Source organism: Taudactylus pleione, unplaced genomic scaffold (genome assembly GCF_031769625.1).
Source record: "Taudactylus pleione unplaced genomic scaffold, aTauple2 ptg000967l, whole genome shotgun sequence".
In the NCBI taxonomy this organism is placed as follows: domain Eukaryota; kingdom Metazoa; phylum Chordata; class Amphibia; order Anura; family Myobatrachidae; genus Taudactylus; species Taudactylus pleione.
Genome location: NW_028285368.1, coordinates 10,590,636 through 10,605,440, shown reverse-complemented (window position 1 = coordinate 10,605,440; position 14,805 = coordinate 10,590,636). Strand labels below are relative to the sequence as shown.

At 37.4% G+C, this 14,805-nt stretch overlaps 8 non-coding genes and 53 pseudogenes across 8 annotated transcripts; all 61 read left to right on the top strand.

The window, feature by feature from the left end:
- The first annotated feature begins 65 nt into the window (after positions 1–65).
- LOC148462724 (5S ribosomal RNA) lies at positions 66–184 on the top strand (annotated as a pseudogene).
- A 116-nt stretch (positions 185–300) lies between these two features.
- LOC148462723 (5S ribosomal RNA) lies at positions 301–419 on the top strand (annotated as a pseudogene).
- Positions 420–535: 116 nt separating this feature from the next.
- LOC148462722 (5S ribosomal RNA) lies at positions 536–654 on the top strand (annotated as a pseudogene).
- A 115-nt stretch (positions 655–769) lies between these two features.
- LOC148462721 (5S ribosomal RNA) lies at positions 770–888 on the top strand (annotated as a pseudogene).
- Positions 889–1,004: 116 nt separating this feature from the next.
- LOC148462720 (5S ribosomal RNA) lies at positions 1,005–1,123 on the top strand (annotated as a pseudogene).
- Positions 1,124–1,239: 116 nt separating this feature from the next.
- Positions 1,240–1,358, top strand: LOC148462719 (5S ribosomal RNA). Its single transcript, XR_015873555.1, has one exon. It is a non-coding gene; the product is annotated as a 5S ribosomal RNA (ribosomal RNA).
- A 116-nt stretch (positions 1,359–1,474) lies between these two features.
- LOC148462718 (5S ribosomal RNA) lies at positions 1,475–1,593 on the top strand. The gene has a single exon (XR_015873085.1). It is a non-coding gene; the product is annotated as a 5S ribosomal RNA (ribosomal RNA).
- Positions 1,594–1,709: 116 nt separating this feature from the next.
- Positions 1,710–1,828, top strand: LOC148462717 (5S ribosomal RNA; annotated as a pseudogene).
- A 116-nt stretch (positions 1,829–1,944) lies between these two features.
- LOC148462716 (5S ribosomal RNA) lies at positions 1,945–2,063 on the top strand (annotated as a pseudogene).
- Positions 2,064–2,179: 116 nt separating this feature from the next.
- LOC148462715 (5S ribosomal RNA) lies at positions 2,180–2,298 on the top strand (annotated as a pseudogene).
- Positions 2,299–2,414: 116 nt separating this feature from the next.
- Positions 2,415–2,533, top strand: LOC148462714 (5S ribosomal RNA; annotated as a pseudogene).
- A 116-nt stretch (positions 2,534–2,649) lies between these two features.
- LOC148462713 (5S ribosomal RNA) lies at positions 2,650–2,768 on the top strand (annotated as a pseudogene).
- Positions 2,769–2,883: 115 nt separating this feature from the next.
- Positions 2,884–3,002, top strand: LOC148462712 (5S ribosomal RNA). The gene has a single exon (XR_015873690.1). It is a non-coding gene; the product is annotated as a 5S ribosomal RNA (ribosomal RNA).
- Positions 3,003–3,118: 116 nt separating this feature from the next.
- LOC148462711 (5S ribosomal RNA) lies at positions 3,119–3,237 on the top strand (annotated as a pseudogene).
- Positions 3,238–3,353: 116 nt separating this feature from the next.
- LOC148462710 (5S ribosomal RNA) lies at positions 3,354–3,472 on the top strand (annotated as a pseudogene).
- A 116-nt stretch (positions 3,473–3,588) lies between these two features.
- LOC148462709 (5S ribosomal RNA) lies at positions 3,589–3,707 on the top strand (annotated as a pseudogene).
- Positions 3,708–3,823: 116 nt separating this feature from the next.
- LOC148462708 (5S ribosomal RNA) lies at positions 3,824–3,942 on the top strand (annotated as a pseudogene).
- Positions 3,943–4,057: 115 nt separating this feature from the next.
- On the top strand, positions 4,058–4,176 carry LOC148462707 (5S ribosomal RNA; annotated as a pseudogene).
- A 117-nt stretch (positions 4,177–4,293) lies between these two features.
- LOC148462706 (5S ribosomal RNA) lies at positions 4,294–4,412 on the top strand (annotated as a pseudogene).
- A 116-nt stretch (positions 4,413–4,528) lies between these two features.
- Positions 4,529–4,647, top strand: LOC148462705 (5S ribosomal RNA; annotated as a pseudogene).
- Positions 4,648–4,763: 116 nt separating this feature from the next.
- Positions 4,764–4,882, top strand: LOC148462704 (5S ribosomal RNA). The gene has a single exon (XR_015874437.1). It is a non-coding gene; the product is annotated as a 5S ribosomal RNA (ribosomal RNA).
- A 115-nt stretch (positions 4,883–4,997) lies between these two features.
- On the top strand, positions 4,998–5,116 carry LOC148462703 (5S ribosomal RNA; annotated as a pseudogene).
- Positions 5,117–5,233: 117 nt separating this feature from the next.
- LOC148462702 (5S ribosomal RNA) lies at positions 5,234–5,352 on the top strand (annotated as a pseudogene).
- Positions 5,353–5,468: 116 nt separating this feature from the next.
- On the top strand, positions 5,469–5,587 carry LOC148462701 (5S ribosomal RNA; annotated as a pseudogene).
- A 116-nt stretch (positions 5,588–5,703) lies between these two features.
- On the top strand, positions 5,704–5,822 carry LOC148462700 (5S ribosomal RNA). The gene has a single exon (XR_015873082.1). It is a non-coding gene; the product is annotated as a 5S ribosomal RNA (ribosomal RNA).
- Positions 5,823–5,938: 116 nt separating this feature from the next.
- LOC148462699 (5S ribosomal RNA) lies at positions 5,939–6,057 on the top strand (annotated as a pseudogene).
- A 116-nt stretch (positions 6,058–6,173) lies between these two features.
- On the top strand, positions 6,174–6,292 carry LOC148462698 (5S ribosomal RNA; annotated as a pseudogene).
- Positions 6,293–6,408: 116 nt separating this feature from the next.
- Positions 6,409–6,527, top strand: LOC148462697 (5S ribosomal RNA; annotated as a pseudogene).
- Positions 6,528–6,642: 115 nt separating this feature from the next.
- On the top strand, positions 6,643–6,761 carry LOC148462696 (5S ribosomal RNA; annotated as a pseudogene).
- Positions 6,762–6,876: 115 nt separating this feature from the next.
- Positions 6,877–6,995, top strand: LOC148462695 (5S ribosomal RNA; annotated as a pseudogene).
- Positions 6,996–7,111: 116 nt separating this feature from the next.
- LOC148462694 (5S ribosomal RNA) lies at positions 7,112–7,230 on the top strand (annotated as a pseudogene).
- Positions 7,231–7,346: 116 nt separating this feature from the next.
- LOC148462693 (5S ribosomal RNA) lies at positions 7,347–7,465 on the top strand (annotated as a pseudogene).
- Positions 7,466–7,580: 115 nt separating this feature from the next.
- Positions 7,581–7,699, top strand: LOC148462692 (5S ribosomal RNA; annotated as a pseudogene).
- Positions 7,700–7,816: 117 nt separating this feature from the next.
- LOC148462691 (5S ribosomal RNA) lies at positions 7,817–7,935 on the top strand (annotated as a pseudogene).
- A 116-nt stretch (positions 7,936–8,051) lies between these two features.
- LOC148462690 (5S ribosomal RNA) lies at positions 8,052–8,170 on the top strand (annotated as a pseudogene).
- Positions 8,171–8,286: 116 nt separating this feature from the next.
- Positions 8,287–8,405, top strand: LOC148462689 (5S ribosomal RNA). The gene has a single exon (XR_015874051.1). It is a non-coding gene; the product is annotated as a 5S ribosomal RNA (ribosomal RNA).
- Positions 8,406–8,521: 116 nt separating this feature from the next.
- On the top strand, positions 8,522–8,640 carry LOC148462688 (5S ribosomal RNA; annotated as a pseudogene).
- Positions 8,641–8,755: 115 nt separating this feature from the next.
- On the top strand, positions 8,756–8,874 carry LOC148462687 (5S ribosomal RNA; annotated as a pseudogene).
- Positions 8,875–8,990: 116 nt separating this feature from the next.
- LOC148462686 (5S ribosomal RNA) lies at positions 8,991–9,109 on the top strand (annotated as a pseudogene).
- A 117-nt stretch (positions 9,110–9,226) lies between these two features.
- LOC148462685 (5S ribosomal RNA) lies at positions 9,227–9,345 on the top strand (annotated as a pseudogene).
- A 116-nt stretch (positions 9,346–9,461) lies between these two features.
- Positions 9,462–9,579, top strand: LOC148462684 (5S ribosomal RNA; annotated as a pseudogene).
- Positions 9,580–9,695: 116 nt separating this feature from the next.
- LOC148462683 (5S ribosomal RNA) lies at positions 9,696–9,814 on the top strand (annotated as a pseudogene).
- Positions 9,815–9,930: 116 nt separating this feature from the next.
- LOC148462682 (5S ribosomal RNA) lies at positions 9,931–10,049 on the top strand (annotated as a pseudogene).
- A 115-nt stretch (positions 10,050–10,164) lies between these two features.
- Positions 10,165–10,283, top strand: LOC148462681 (5S ribosomal RNA; annotated as a pseudogene).
- A 116-nt stretch (positions 10,284–10,399) lies between these two features.
- Positions 10,400–10,518, top strand: LOC148462680 (5S ribosomal RNA; annotated as a pseudogene).
- A 351-nt stretch (positions 10,519–10,869) lies between these two features.
- Positions 10,870–10,988, top strand: LOC148462679 (5S ribosomal RNA; annotated as a pseudogene).
- A 115-nt stretch (positions 10,989–11,103) lies between these two features.
- On the top strand, positions 11,104–11,222 carry LOC148462678 (5S ribosomal RNA). The gene has a single exon (XR_015873689.1). It is a non-coding gene; the product is annotated as a 5S ribosomal RNA (ribosomal RNA).
- Positions 11,223–11,338: 116 nt separating this feature from the next.
- LOC148462677 (5S ribosomal RNA) lies at positions 11,339–11,457 on the top strand (annotated as a pseudogene).
- Positions 11,458–11,573: 116 nt separating this feature from the next.
- Positions 11,574–11,692, top strand: LOC148462676 (5S ribosomal RNA; annotated as a pseudogene).
- A 116-nt stretch (positions 11,693–11,808) lies between these two features.
- LOC148462675 (5S ribosomal RNA) lies at positions 11,809–11,927 on the top strand (annotated as a pseudogene).
- A 116-nt stretch (positions 11,928–12,043) lies between these two features.
- LOC148462674 (5S ribosomal RNA) lies at positions 12,044–12,162 on the top strand (annotated as a pseudogene).
- Positions 12,163–12,277: 115 nt separating this feature from the next.
- On the top strand, positions 12,278–12,396 carry LOC148462673 (5S ribosomal RNA; annotated as a pseudogene).
- A 117-nt stretch (positions 12,397–12,513) lies between these two features.
- LOC148462672 (5S ribosomal RNA) lies at positions 12,514–12,632 on the top strand (annotated as a pseudogene).
- Positions 12,633–12,748: 116 nt separating this feature from the next.
- LOC148462671 (5S ribosomal RNA) lies at positions 12,749–12,867 on the top strand (annotated as a pseudogene).
- Positions 12,868–12,983: 116 nt separating this feature from the next.
- Positions 12,984–13,102, top strand: LOC148462670 (5S ribosomal RNA). Its single transcript, XR_015874436.1, has one exon. It is a non-coding gene; the product is annotated as a 5S ribosomal RNA (ribosomal RNA).
- Positions 13,103–13,218: 116 nt separating this feature from the next.
- On the top strand, positions 13,219–13,337 carry LOC148462669 (5S ribosomal RNA; annotated as a pseudogene).
- A 115-nt stretch (positions 13,338–13,452) lies between these two features.
- LOC148462668 (5S ribosomal RNA) lies at positions 13,453–13,571 on the top strand (annotated as a pseudogene).
- Positions 13,572–13,688: 117 nt separating this feature from the next.
- Positions 13,689–13,807, top strand: LOC148462667 (5S ribosomal RNA; annotated as a pseudogene).
- A 115-nt stretch (positions 13,808–13,922) lies between these two features.
- LOC148462666 (5S ribosomal RNA) lies at positions 13,923–14,041 on the top strand (annotated as a pseudogene).
- Positions 14,042–14,157: 116 nt separating this feature from the next.
- Positions 14,158–14,276, top strand: LOC148462665 (5S ribosomal RNA; annotated as a pseudogene).
- A 351-nt stretch (positions 14,277–14,627) lies between these two features.
- LOC148462664 (5S ribosomal RNA) lies at positions 14,628–14,746 on the top strand (annotated as a pseudogene).
- The last annotated feature ends 59 nt before the right edge of the window (positions 14,747–14,805 follow it).

Sequence of the window (14,805 nt, the reverse complement as noted above, 5' to 3'; positions counted from 1 at the left end):
TCAACTTATCAATGAATTTACTTGAGTTAAGAAGTAATAGAGGTCTAAAGTTAATGTTTTTGAGCACGTACAGCCAAACCACACTGGACATGCCCAATCTCGTCTGAACTTGGAAGCTATGCAGTGTTGGGCCTGGTTAGTACATGGATGGGAGACCACCTTGGAATACCAGGTGTTGTAGGTATTTTTATACTGCCATAACATTCTTTTCTATTACATTTTACATTTAGTTTTTTCAACTTATCAATGAATTTACTTGAGTTAAAAAGTAATAGAGGTCTAAAGTTAATGTTTTTGAGCACCTACAGCCAAACCACACTGGACATGCACAATCTCGTCTGACCTTGGAAGCTATGCAGTGTTGGACCTGGTTAGTACGTGGGTGGGAGACCACCTGGGAATACCAGGTGCTGTAGGTAATTTTATATGGCCATAACATTCTTTTCTATTACATTTTAAATTTAATTTTTTCAACTTATCAATGAATTTACTTGAGTTAAGAAGTAAAAGAGGTCTAAAGTTAATGTTTTTGAGCACCTACAGCCAAACCACACTGGACATGCCCAATCTTGTCTGATCTTGGAAGCTATGCAGTGTTGGACCTGGTTAGTACTTGGATGGGAGACCACCTAGGAATCACAGGTGCTGTAGGTAATTTTATACTGCCATAGCAGTCTTTTCTATTACATTTTACATTTAATTTTTTCAACTTATCAATGAATTTACTTGAGTTAAGAAGTAATAGAGGTCTAAAGTTAAGGCTTTTAGCACCTACAGCCAAACCACACTGGACATGGCCAATGTCATCTTATCTTGGAAGCTATGCAGTGTTGGGCATGGTTAGTACTTGGATGGGAATCTGCCTGGGAATACCAGGTGCTGTAGGTAATTTTATACTGCCGTAACATTCTTTTCTATTACATTTTACATTTAATTTTTTCAAAATATCAATGAATTTACTTGAGTAAAGAAGTAAAAGAGGTCTAAAGTTAATGTTTTTGATGGCCTACAGCCAAACCACACTGGACATGCCCAATCTCATCTGAACTTGGAAGCTATGCAGTGTTAGGCCTGGTTAGTACTTGGATGGGAGACCACCTGGGAATACCAGGTGCTGTAGGTAATTTTATTCTGCCATAACAGTCTTATCTATTACATTTTACATTTAATTTTTTCAAAATATCAATGAATTTACTTATGTAAAGAAGTAGAAGAGGTCTAAAGTTAATGTTTTTGAGGGCCTACAGCCAAACCACACTGGACATGCCCAATCTCGTCTGAACTTGGAAGCTATGCAGTGTTGGGCCTGGTTAGTACTTGGATGGGAGACCACCTGGGAATACCAGGTGCTGTAGGTAATTTTATACTGCCATAACATTCTTTTCTATTACATTTTACTTTTAATTTTTTCAACTTATCAATGAATTTACATGAGTTTAGAAGTAATAGAGGTCTAAAGTTAATGTTATTGAGCACCTACAGCCAAACCACACTGGACATGCCCAATCTCGTCTGATCTTGGAAGCTATGCAGTGTTGGGCCTGGTTAGTACTTGGATGGGAGACCACCTGGGAATACCAGGTGCTGTAGGTAGTTTTAAGCAGCCATAACATTCTTTTCTATTACATTTTACATTTAATTTCTTCTACTTATCAATGAATTTACTTGAGTTAAGAAGTATTAGAGGTCTAAAGTTAATGCTTTTGAGCACCTACAGCCAAACCACACTGGGCATACCCAATCTCGTCTGATCTTGGAAGCTATGCAGTGTTGGGCCTGGTTAGTACTTGGATGGGAGACCACCTGGGAATACCACGTGCTGTAGGTAATTTTATATAGCCATAACATTCTTTTCTATTACATTTTAAATTTAATTTTTTCAACTTATCAATTAATTTACTTGAGTTAAGAAGTAATAGAGGTCTAAAGTTAATGTTTTTGAGCACCTACAGCCAAACCACACTGGATATGCCCAATCTCATCTGATCGTAGAAGCTATGCAGTGTTGGGCCTGGTTAGTACTTGGATGGGAGACAACCTGGGAGTACCAGGTGCTGTAGGTAATTTAATGCAGCCATAACATTCTTTTCTATTACATTTTACATTTAATTTTTTCTACTTATCAATGAATTTACTTGAGTTAAGAAGTAATAGAGGTCTAAAGTTAATGCTTTTGAGCACCTACAGCCAAACCACACTGGGCATGCCCAATCTCGTCTGATCTTGGAAGCTATGCAGTGTTGGGCCTGGTTAGTACTTGGATGGGAGACCACCTGGGAATACCACGTGCTGTAGGTAATTTTATATAGCCATAACATTCTTTTCTATTACATTTTAAATTTAATTTTTTCAACTTATCAATTAATTTACTTGAGTTAAGAAGTAATAGAGGTCTAAAGTTAATGTTTTTGAGCACCTACAGCCAAACCACACTGGATATGCCCAATCTCGTCTGATCGTAGAAGCTATGCAGTGTTGGGCCTGGTTAGTACTTGGATGGGAGACAACCTGGGAATACCAGGTGCTGTAGGTAATTTAATGCAGCCATAACATTCTTTTCTATTACATTTTACATTTAATTTTTTCAACTTATCAATGAATTTACTTGAGTTAAGAAGTAAAAGAGGTATAAAGTTAATGTTTTTGAGCACCTACAGCCAAACCACACTGGACATGCCCAATCTCGTCTGATCTTGGCAGCTATGCAGTGTTGGACCTGGTTAATACTTGGATGGGAGACCACCTAGGAATCCCAGGTGCTGTAGGTAATTTTATACTGCCATAACAGTCTTTTCTAATACATTTTACATTTAATTTTTTCAACTTATCAATGAATTTACTTGAGTTAAGAAGTAATAGAGGTCTAAAGTTAAGGCTTTTAGCATCTACAGCCAAACCACACTGGACATGCCCAATCTCGTCTGATCTTGGAAACTATGCAGTGTTGGGCCTGGTTAGTACTTGGATGGGAGACCACCTGGGAATACCAGGTGCTGTAGGTAATTTTATGCAGCCATAACATTCTTTTCTATTACATTTTACATTACATTATTTCAACTTATCAATGAATTTACTTTAGTTAAGAAGTAATAGAGGTCTAAAGTTAATGTTTTTGAGCACCTACAGCCAAACCACACTGGACATGCCCAATCTTGTCTGATCTTGGAAGCTATGCAGTGTTGGGCCTGGTTAGTACTTGGATGAGAGACCACCTGGGAATACCAGGTGCAATAGGTAATTTTATACTGCCATAACATTCTTTTCTATTACATTTTACATTTAATTTTTTCAACTTATCAATGAATTTACTTGAGTTAAGAAGTAATAGAGGTCTAAAGTTAATGTTTTTGAGCACGTACAGCCAAACCACACTGGACATGCCCAATCTCGTCTGAACTTGGAAGCTATGCAGTGTCGGGCCTGGTTAGTACATGGATGGGAGACCACCTTGGAATACCAGGTGTTGTAGGTAATTTTATACTGCCATAACATTCTTTTCTATTACATTTTACATTTAGTTTTTTCAACTTATCAATGAATTTACTTGAGTTAAAAAGTAATAGAGGTCTAAAGTTAATGTTTTTGAGCACCTACAGCCAAACCACACTGGACATGCACAATCTCGTCTGACCTTGGAAGCTATGCAGTGTTGGGCCTGGCTAGTACGTGGGTGGGAGACCACCTGGGAATACCAGGTGCTGTCGGTAATTTTATATGGCCATAACATTCTTTTCTATTACATTTTAAATTTAATTTTTTCAACTTATCAATGAATTTACTTGAGTTAAGAAGTAAAAGAGGTCTAAAGTTAATGTTTTTGAGCACCTACAGCCAACCCACACTGGACATGCCCAATCTCGTCTGATCTTGGAAGCTATGCAGTGTTGGACCTGGTTAGTACTTGGATGGGAGACCACCTAGGAATCACAGGTGCTGTAGGTAATTTTATACTGCCATAGCAGTCTTTTCTATTACATTTTACTTTTAATTTTTTCAACTTATCAATGAATTTACTTGAGTTAAGAAGTAATAGAGGTCTAAAGTTAAGGCTTTTAGCACCTACAGCCAAACCACACTGGACATGGCCAATGTCATCTTATCTTGGAAGCTATGCAGTGTTGGGCATCGTTAGTACTTGGATGGGAATCCGCCTGGGAATACCAGGTGCTGTAGGTAATTTTATACTGCCATAACATTCTTTTCTATTACATTTTACATTTAATTTTTTTCCACTTATCAATGAATTTACTTGAGTTAAGAAGTAATAGAGTTCTAAAGTTAATCTTTTTGAGTACCTACAGCCAAACCACACTGGACATATCCAATCTCTTCGGATCTTGGAAACTATGCAGTGTTGGGCCTGGTTAGTACTTGGATGGGAGACCACCTGGGAATACCAGGTGCTGTAGATAATTTTATTCTGCCATAACAGTCTTATCTATTACATTTTACATTTAATTTTTTCAAAATATCAATGAATTTACTTGAGTAAAGAAGTAAAAGAGGTCTAAAGTTAATGTTTTTGATGGCCTACAGCCAAACCACACTGGACATGCCCAATCTCATCTGAACTTGGAAACTATGCAGTGTTAGGCCTGGTTAGTACTTGGATGGGAGACCACCTGGGAATACCAGGTGCTGTAGGTAATTTTATACTGCCATAACATTCTTTTCTATTACATTTTACATTTAATTTTTTCAACTTCTCAATGAATTTACTTGAGTTTAAAAGTAATAGAGGTCTAAAGTTAATATTTTTGAGCACCTACAGCCAAACCACACTGGACATGCCCAATCTCGTCTGATCTTGGAAACTATGCAGTGTTGGGCCTGGTTAGTACTTGGATGGGAGACCACCTGGGAATACCAGGTGCTGTAGGTAATTTTAAGCAGCCATAACATTCTTTTCTATTACATTTTACATTTATTTTTTTCAACTTATCAATGAATTTACTTGAGTTAAGAAGTAATAGAGGTCTAAAGTTAAGGCTTTTAGCACCTACAGCCAAACCACACTGGACATGGCCAATGTCGTCTTATCTTGGAAGCTATGCAGTGTTGGGCATGGTTAGTACTTGGATGGGAATCCGCCTGGGAATACCAGGTGCTGTAGGTAATTTTATACTGCCATAACATTCTTTTCTATTACATTTTACATTTAATTTTTTTCCACTTATCAATGAATTTACTTGAGTTAAGAAGTAATAGAGTTCTAAAGTTAATCTTTTTGAGTACCTACAGCCAAACCACACTGGACATGTCCAATCTCTTCGGATCTTGGAAACTATGCAGTGTTGGGCCTGGTTAGTACTTGGATGGAAGACCACCTGGGAATACCAGGTGCTGTAGGTAATTTTATTCTGCCATAACAGTCTTATCTACTACATTTTACATTTAATTTTTTCAAAATATCAATGAATTTACTTATGTAAAGAAGTAAAAGAGGTCTAAAGTTAATGTTTTTGAGGGCCTACAGCCAAACCACACTGGACATGCCCAATCTCGTCTGAACTTGGAAGCTATGCAGTGTTGGGCCTGGTTAGTACTTGGATGGGAGACCACCTGGGAATACCAGGAGCTGTAGGTAATTTTATACTGCCATAACATTCTTTTCTATTACATTTTACTTTTAATTTTTTCAACTTATCAATGAATTTACTTGAGTTTAGAAGTAATAGAGGTCTAAAGTTAATGTTTTTGAGCACCTACAGCCAAACCACACTGGACATGCCCAATCTCGTCTGATCTTGGAAGCTATGCAGTGTTGGGCCTGGTTAGTACTTGGATGGGAGACCACCTGGGAATACCAGGTGCTGTAGGTAGTTTTAAGCAGCCATAACATTGTTTTCTATTACATTTTACATTTAATTTTTTCTACTTATCAATGAATTTACTTGAGTTAAGAAGTAATAGAGGTCTAAAGTTAATGCTTTTGAGCACCTACAGCCAAACCACACTGAGCATGCCCAATCTCGTCTGATCTTGGAAGCTATGGAGTGTTGGGCCTGGTTAGTACTTGGATGGGAGACCACCTGGGAATACCACGTGCTGTAGGTAATTTTATATAGCCATAACATTCTTTTCTATTACATTTTAAATTTAATTTTTTCAACTTATCAATTAATTTACTTGAGTTAAGAAGTAATAGAGGTCTAAAGTTAATGTTTTTGAGCACCTACAGCCAAACCACACTGGATATGCCCAATCTCGTCTGATCGTAGAAGCTATGCAGTCTTGGGCCTGGTTAGTACTTGGATGGGAGACAACCTGGGAATACCAGGTGCTGTAGGTAATTTAATGCAGCCATAACATTCTTTTCTATTACATTTTACATTTAATTTTTTCTACTTATCAATGAATTTACTTGAGTTAAGAAGTAATAGAGGTCTAAAGTTAATGCTTTTGAGCACCTACAGCCAAACCACACTGGGCATGCCCAATCTCGTCTGATCTTGGAAGCTATGCAGTGTTGGGCCTGGTTAGTACTTGGATGGGAGACCACCTGGGAATACCACGTGCTGTAGGTAATTTTATATAGCCATAACATTCTTTTCTATTACATTTTACATTTAATTTTTTCAACTTATCAATGAATTTACTTGAGTTAAGAAGTAATAGAGGTCTAAAGTTAAGGCTTTTAGCATCTACAGCCAAACCACACTGGACATGCCCAATCTCGTCTGATCTTGGAAACTATGCAGTGTTGGTCCTGGTTAGTACTTGGATGGGAGACCACCTGGGAATACCAGGTGCTGTAGGTAATTTTATACTGCCATAACAGTCTTTTCTAATACATTTTACATTTAATTTTTTCAACTTATCAATGAATTTACTTGAGTTAAGAAGTAATAGAGGTCTAAAGTTAAGGCTTTTAGCATCTACAGCCAAACCACACTGGACATGCCCAATCTCGTCTGATCTTGGAAACTATGCAGTGTTGGTCCTGGTTAGTACTTGGATGGGAGACCACCTGGGAATACCAGGTGCTGTAGGTAATTTTATGCAGCCATAACATTCTTTTCTATTACATTTTACATTACATTATTTCAACTTATCAATGAATTTACTTTAGTTAAGAAGTAATAGAGGTCTAAAGTTAATGTTTTTGAGCACCTACAGCCAAACCACACTGGACAAGCCCAATCTTGTCTGATCTTGGAAGCTATGCAGTGTTGGGCCTGGTTAGTACGTGGGTGGGAGACCACCTGGGAATACCAGGTGCTGTAGGTAATTTTATATGGCCATGACATTCTTTTCTATTACATTTTAAATTTAATTTTTTCAACTTATCAATGAATTTACTTGAGTTAAGAAGTAAAAGAGGTCTAAAGTTAATGTTTTTGAGCACCTACAGCCAAACCACACTGGACATGCCCAATCTCGTCTGATCTTGGAAGCTATGCAGTGTTGGACCTGGTTAGTACTTGGATGGGAGACTACCTAGGAATCACAGGTGCTGTAGGTAATTTTATACTGCCATAGCAGTCTTTTCTATTACATTTTACATTTAATTTTTTCAACTTATCAATGAATTTACTTGAGTTAAGAAGTAATAGAGGTCTAAAGTTAAGGCTTTTAGCACCTACAGCCAAACCACACTGGACATGGCCAATGTCATCTTATCTTGGAAGCTATGCAGTGTTGGGCATGGTTAGTACTTGGATGGGAATCCGCCTGGGAATACCAGGTGCTGTAGGTAATTTTATACTGCCATAACATTCTTTTCTATTACATTTTACATTTAATTTTTTTCCACTTATCAATGAGTTTACTTGAGTTAAGAAGTAATAAAGTTCTAAAGTTAATCTTTTTGAGTACCTACAGCCAAACCACACTGGACATATCCAATCTCTTCGGATCTTGGAAACTATGCAGTGTTGGGCCTGGTTAGTACTTGGATGGGAGACCACCTGGGAATACCAGGTGCTGTAGGTAAATTTATACTGCCATAACAGTCTTATCTATTACATTTAACATTTAATTTTTTCAAAATATCAATGAATTTACTTGAGTAAAGAAGTAAAAGAGGTCTAAAGTTAATGTTTTTGATGGCCTACAGCCAAACCACACTGGACATGCCCAATCTCATCTGAACTTGGAAGCTATGCAGTGTTAGGCCTGGTTAGTACTTGGATGGGAGACCACCTGGGAATACCAGGTGCTGTAGGTAATTTTATACTGCCATAACATTCTTTTCTATTACATTTTACATTTAATTTTTTCAACTTCTCAATGAATTTACTTGAGTTTAAAAGTAATAGAGGTCTAAAGTTAATATTTTTGAGCACCTACAGCCAAACCACACTGGACATGCCCAATCTCATCTGATCTTGGAAACTATGCAGTGTTGGGCCTGGTTAGTACTTGGATGGGAGACCACCTGGGAATACCAGGTGCTGTAGGTAATTTTAAGCAGCCATAACATTCTTTTCTATTACATTTTACATTTATTTTTTTCAACTTATCAATGAATTTACTTGAGTTAAGAAGTAATAGAGGTCTAAAGTTAATATTTTTGAGCACCTACAGCCAAACCACACTGGACATGCCCAATCTCTTCTGATCTTGGAAGCTATGCAGTGTTGGACCTGGTTAGTACTTGGATGGGAGACCACCTAGGAATCACAGGTGCTGTAGGTAATTTTATACTGCCATAACAGTCTTTTCTATTACATTTTACATTTAATTTTTTCAACTTATCAATGAATTTACTTGAGTTAAGAAGTAATAGAGGTCTAAAGTTAAGGCTTTTAGCACCTACAGCCAAACCACACTGGACATGGCCAATGTCGTCTTATCTTGGAAGCTAAGCAGTGTTGGGCATGGTTAGTACTTGGATGGGAATCCGCCTGGGAATACCAGATCCTGTAGGTAATTTTATACTGCCATAACATTCTTTTCTATTACATTTTACATTTAATTTTTTTCCACTTATCAATGAATTTACTTGAGTTAAGAAGTAATAGAGGTCTAAAGTTAAGGCTTTTAGCACCTACAGCCAAACCACACTGGACATGGCCAATGTCGTCTTATCTTGGAAGCTATGCAGTGTTGGGTATGGTTAGTACTTGGATGGGAATCCACCTGGGAATACCAGGTGCTGTAGGTAATTTTATACTGCCATAACATTCTTTTCTATTACATTTTACATTTAATTTTTTTCCACTTATCAATGAATTTACTTGAGTTAAGAAGTAATAGAGTTCTAAAGTTAATCTTTTTGAGTACCTACAGCCAAACCACACTGGACATGTCCAATCTCTTCGGATCTTGGAAACTATGCAGTGTTGGGCCTGGTTAGTACTTGGATGGGAGACCACCTGGGAATACCAGGTGCTGTAGGTAATTTTATTCTGCCATAACAGTCTTATCTATTACATTTTACATTTAATTTTTTCAAAATATCAATGAATTTACTTATGTAAAGAAGTAAAAGAGGTCTAAAGTTAATGTTTTTGAGGGCCTACAGCCAAACCACACTGGACATGCCCAATCTCGTCTGAACTTGGAAGCTATGCAGTGTTGGGCCTGGTTAGTACTTGGATGGGGACCACCTGGGAATACCAGGTGCTGTAGGTAATTTTGTACTGCCATAACATTCTTTTCTATTACATTTTACATTTAATTTTTTCAAATTATCAATGAATTTACTTGAGTTAAGAAATAAAAGAGGTCTAAAGTTAACGCTTTTGAGCACCTACCGCCAAACCACACTGGACATGCCCAATCTCGTCTGATCTTGGAAGCTCTGCAGTGTTGGGCCTGGTTAGTACTTGGATGGGAGACCACCTGGGAATACCAGGTGCTGTTGGTAATTTTAAGCAGCCATAACATTCTTTTCTATTACATTTTACATTTAATTTTTTCTACTTATCAATGAATTTACTTGAGTTAAGAAGTAAAAGATGTCTAAAGTTAATATTTTTGAGCACCTACAGTCAAACCACACTGGACATGCCCAATCTCGTCTGATCTTGGAAGCTATGAAGTGTTGGGCCTGGTTAGTACTTGGATGAGAGACCACCTGGGAATACCAGGAGCTGTAGGTAATTTTATACTGCCATAACATTATTTTCTATTATATTTTACATTTAGTTTTACAACTTATCATTGAATTTACTTGAGTTAAGAAGTAATAGAGGTCTAAAGTTAATGTTTTTGAGCACCTACAGCTAAACCACACTGGACATGCCCAATCTCGTCTGATCTTGGAAGCTATGCAGTGTTGGACCTGGTTAGTACTTGGATGGGAGACCACCTAGGAATCACAGGTGCTGTAGGTAATTTTATACTGCCATAACAGTCTTTTCTATTACGTTTTACATTTAATTTTTTCTACTTATCAATGAATTTACTTGAGTTAAGAAGTAATAGAGGTCTAAAGTTAATGCTTTTGCGCACCTACAGCCAAACCACACTGGGCATGCCCAATCTCGTCTGATCTTGGAAGCTTTGCAGTGTTGGGCCTGGTTAGTACTTGGATGGGAGACCACCTGGGAATACCACGTGCTGTAGGTAATTTTATATAGCCATAACATTCTTTTCTATTACATTTTAAATTTAATTTTTTCAACTTATCAATTAATTTACTTGAGTTAAGAAGTAATAGAGGTCTAAAGTTAATGTTTTTGAGCACCTACAGCCAAACCACACTGGATATGCCCAATCTCGTCTGATCGTAGAAGCTGTGCAGTGTTGGGCCTGGTTAGTACTTGGATGGGAGACAACCGGGGAATACCAGATGCTGTAGGTAAATTAATGCAGCCATAACATTCTTTTCTATTACATTTTACATTTAATTTTTTCAACTTATCAATGAATTTACTTGAGTTAAGAAGTAAAAGAGGTATAAAGTTAATGTTTTTGAGCACCTACAGCCAAACCACACTGGACATGCCCAATCTCGTCTGATCTTGGCAGCTATGCAGTGTTGGACCTGGTTAATACTTGGATGGGAGACCACCTAGGAATCCCAGGTGCTGTAGGTAATTTTATACTGCCATAACAGTCTTTTCTAATACATTTTACATTTAATTTTTTCAACTTATCATTGAATTTACTTGAGCTAAGAAGTAATAGAGGTCTAAAGTTAAGGCTTTTAGCATCTACAGCCAAACCACACTGGACATGCCCAATCTCGTCTGATCTTGGAAACTATGCAGTGTTGGGCCTGGTTAGTACTTGGATGGGAGACCACCTGGGAATACCAGGTGCTGTAGGTAAATTTATGCAGCCATAACATTCTTTTCTATTACATTTTACATTACATTATTTCAACTTATCAATGAATTTACTTTAGTTAAGAAGTAATAGAGGTCTAAAGTTAATGTTTTTGAGCACCTACAGCCAAACCACACTGGACATGCCCAATCTTGTCTGATCTTGGAAGCTATGCAGTGTTGGGCCTGGTTAGTACTTGGATGAGAGACCACCTGGGAATACCAGGTGCAATAGGTAATTTTATACTGCCATAACATTCTTTTCTATTACATTTTACATTTAATTTTTTCAACTTATCAATGAATTTACTTGAGTTAAGAAGTAGTAGAGGTCTAAAGTTAATGTTTTTCAGCACGTACAGCCAAACCACACTGGACATGCCCAATCTCGTCTGAACTTGGAATCTATGCAGTGTTGGGCCTGGTTAGTACATGGATGGGAGACCACCTTGGAATACCAGGTGTTGTAGGTAATTTTATACTGCCATAACATTCTTTTCTATTACATTTTACATTTAGTTTTTTCAACTTATCAATGAATTTACTTGAGTTAAAAAGTAATAGAGGTCTATAGTTAATGTTTTTGAGTACCTACAGCCAAACCACACTGGACATGCACAATCTCGTCTGACCTTGGAAGCTATGCAGTGTTGGGCCTGGTTAGTACGTGGGTGGGAGACCACCTGGGAATACCAGGAGCTGTAGGTAATTTTATATGGCCATAACATTCTTTTCTATTACATTTTAAATTTAATTTTTTCAACTTATCAATGAATTTACTTGAGTTAAGAAGTAAAAGAGGTCTAAAGTTAATGTTTTTGAGAACCTACAGCCAAACCACACTGGACATGCCCAATCTCGTCTGATCTTGGAATCTATGCAGTGTTGGACCTGGTTAGTACTTGGATGGGAGACCACCTAGGAATCACAGTTGCTGTAGGTAATTTTATACTGCCATAACAGTCTTTTCTATTACATTTTACATTTAATTTTTTCAACTTATCAATGAATTTACTTGAGTTAAGAAGTAATAGAGGTCTAAAGTTAAGGCTTTTAGCACCTACAGCCAAACCACACTGGACATGGCCAATGTCATCTTATCTTGGAAGCTATGCAGTGTTGGGCATGGTTAGTACTTGGATGGGAATCCGCCTGGGAATACCAGGTGCTGTAGGTAATTTTATACTGCCATAACATTCTTTTCTATTACATTTTACATTTAATTTTTTTCCACTTATCAATGAATTTACTTGAGTTAAGAAGTAAAAGAGGTCTAAAGTTAATCTTTTTGAGTACCTACAGCCAAACCACACTGGACATATCCAATCTCTTCGGATCTTGGAAACTATGCAGTGTTGGGCCTGGTTAGTACTTGGATGGGAGACCACCTGGGAATACCAGGTGCTGTAGGTAATTTTATTCTGCCATAACAGTCTTATCTATTACATTTTACATTTAATTTTTTCAAAATATCAATGAATTTACTTGAGTAAAGAAGTAAAAGAGGTCTAAAGTTAATGTTTTTGATGGCCTACAGCCAAACCACACTGGACATGCCCAATCTCATCTGAACTTGGAAGCTATGCAGTGTTAGGCCTGGTTAGTACTTGGATGGGAGACCACCTGGGAATACCAGGTGCTGTAGGTAATTTTATACTGCCATAACATTCTTTTCTATTACATTTTACATTTAATTTTTTCAACTTCTCAATGAATTTACTTGAGTTTAAAAGTAATAGAGGTCTAAAGTTAATATTTTTGAGCACCTACAGCCAAACCACACTGGACATGCCCAATCTCGTCTGATCTTGGAAACTATGCAGTGTTGGGCCTGGTTAGTACTTGGATGGGAGACCACCTGGGAATACCAGGTGCTGTAGGTAATTTTAAGCAGCCATAACATTCTTTTCTATTACATTTTACATTTATTTTTTTCAACTTATCAATGAATTTACTTGAGTTAAGAAGTAATAGAGGTCTAAAGTTAATGGTTTTGAGCACCTACAGCCAAACCACACTGGACATGCCCAATCTTGTCTGATCTTGGAAGCTATGCAGTGTTGGACCTGGTTAGTACTTGGATGGGAGACCACCTAGGAATCACAGGTGCTGTAGGTAATTTTATACTGCCATAACAGTCTTTTCTATTACATTTTACATTTAATTTTTTCAACTTATCAATGAATTTACTTGAGTTAAGAAGTAATAGAGGTCTAAAGTTAAGGCTTTTAGCACCTACAGCCAAACCACACTGGACATGGCCAATGTCGTCTTATCTTGGAAGCTATGCAGTGTTGGGCATGGTTAGTACTTGGATGGGAATCCGCCTGGGAATACAAGGTGCTGTAGGTAATTTTATACTGCCATAACATTCTTTTCTATTACATTTTACATTTAATTTTTTTCCACTTATCAATGAATTTACTTGAGTTAAGAAGTAATAGAGTTCTAAAGTTAATCATTTTGAGTACCTACAGCCAAAACACACTGGACATGCCCAATCTCGTCTGATCTTGGAAGCTATGCAGTGTTGGGCCTGGTTAGTACTTGGATGAGAGACCACCTGGGAATACCAGGAGCTGTAGGTAATTTTATACTGCCATAACATTATTTTCTATTATATTTTACATTTAGTTTTACAACTTATCATTGAATTTACTTGAGTTAAGAAGTAATAGAGGTCTAAAGTTAATGTTTTTGAGCACCTACAGCCAAACCACACTGGACATGCCCAATCTCGTCTGATCTTGGAAGCTATGCAGTGTTGGACCTGGTTAGTACTTGGATGGGAGACCACCTAGGAATCACAGGTGCTGTAGGTAATTTTATACTGCCATAACAGTCTTTTCTATTACATTTTACATTTAATTTTTTCTACTTATCAATGAATTTACTTGAGTTAAGAAGTAATAGAGGTCTAAAGTTAATGCTTTTGCGCACCTACAGCCAAACCACACTGGGCATGCCCAATCTCGTCTGATCTTGGAAGCTATGCAGTGTTGGGCCTGGTTAGTACTTGGATGGGAGACCACCTGGGAATACCACGTGCTGTAGGTAATTTTATATAGCCATAACATTCTTTTCTATTACATTTTAAATTTAATTTTTTCAACTTATCAATTAATTTACTTGAGTTAAGAAGTAATAGAGGTCTAAAGTTAATGTTTTTGAGCACCTACAGCCAAACCACACTGGATATGCCCAATCTCGTCTGATCATAGAAGCTGTGCAGTGTTGGGCCTGGTTAGTACTTGGATGGGAGACAACCGGGGAATACCAGATGCTGTAGGTAAATTAAAGCAGCCATAACATTCTTTTCTATTACATTTTACATTTAATTTTTTCAACTTATCAATGAATTTACTTGAGTTAAGAAGTAAAAGAGGTATAAAGTTAATGTTTTTGAGCACCTACAGCCAAACCACACTGGACATGCCCAATCTCGTCTGATCTTGGCAGCTATGCAGTGTTGGACCTGGTTAATACTTGGATGGGAGACCACCTAGGAATCCCAGGTGCTGTAGGTAATTTTATACTGCCATAACAGTCTTTTCTAATACATTTTACATTTAATTTTTTCAACTTA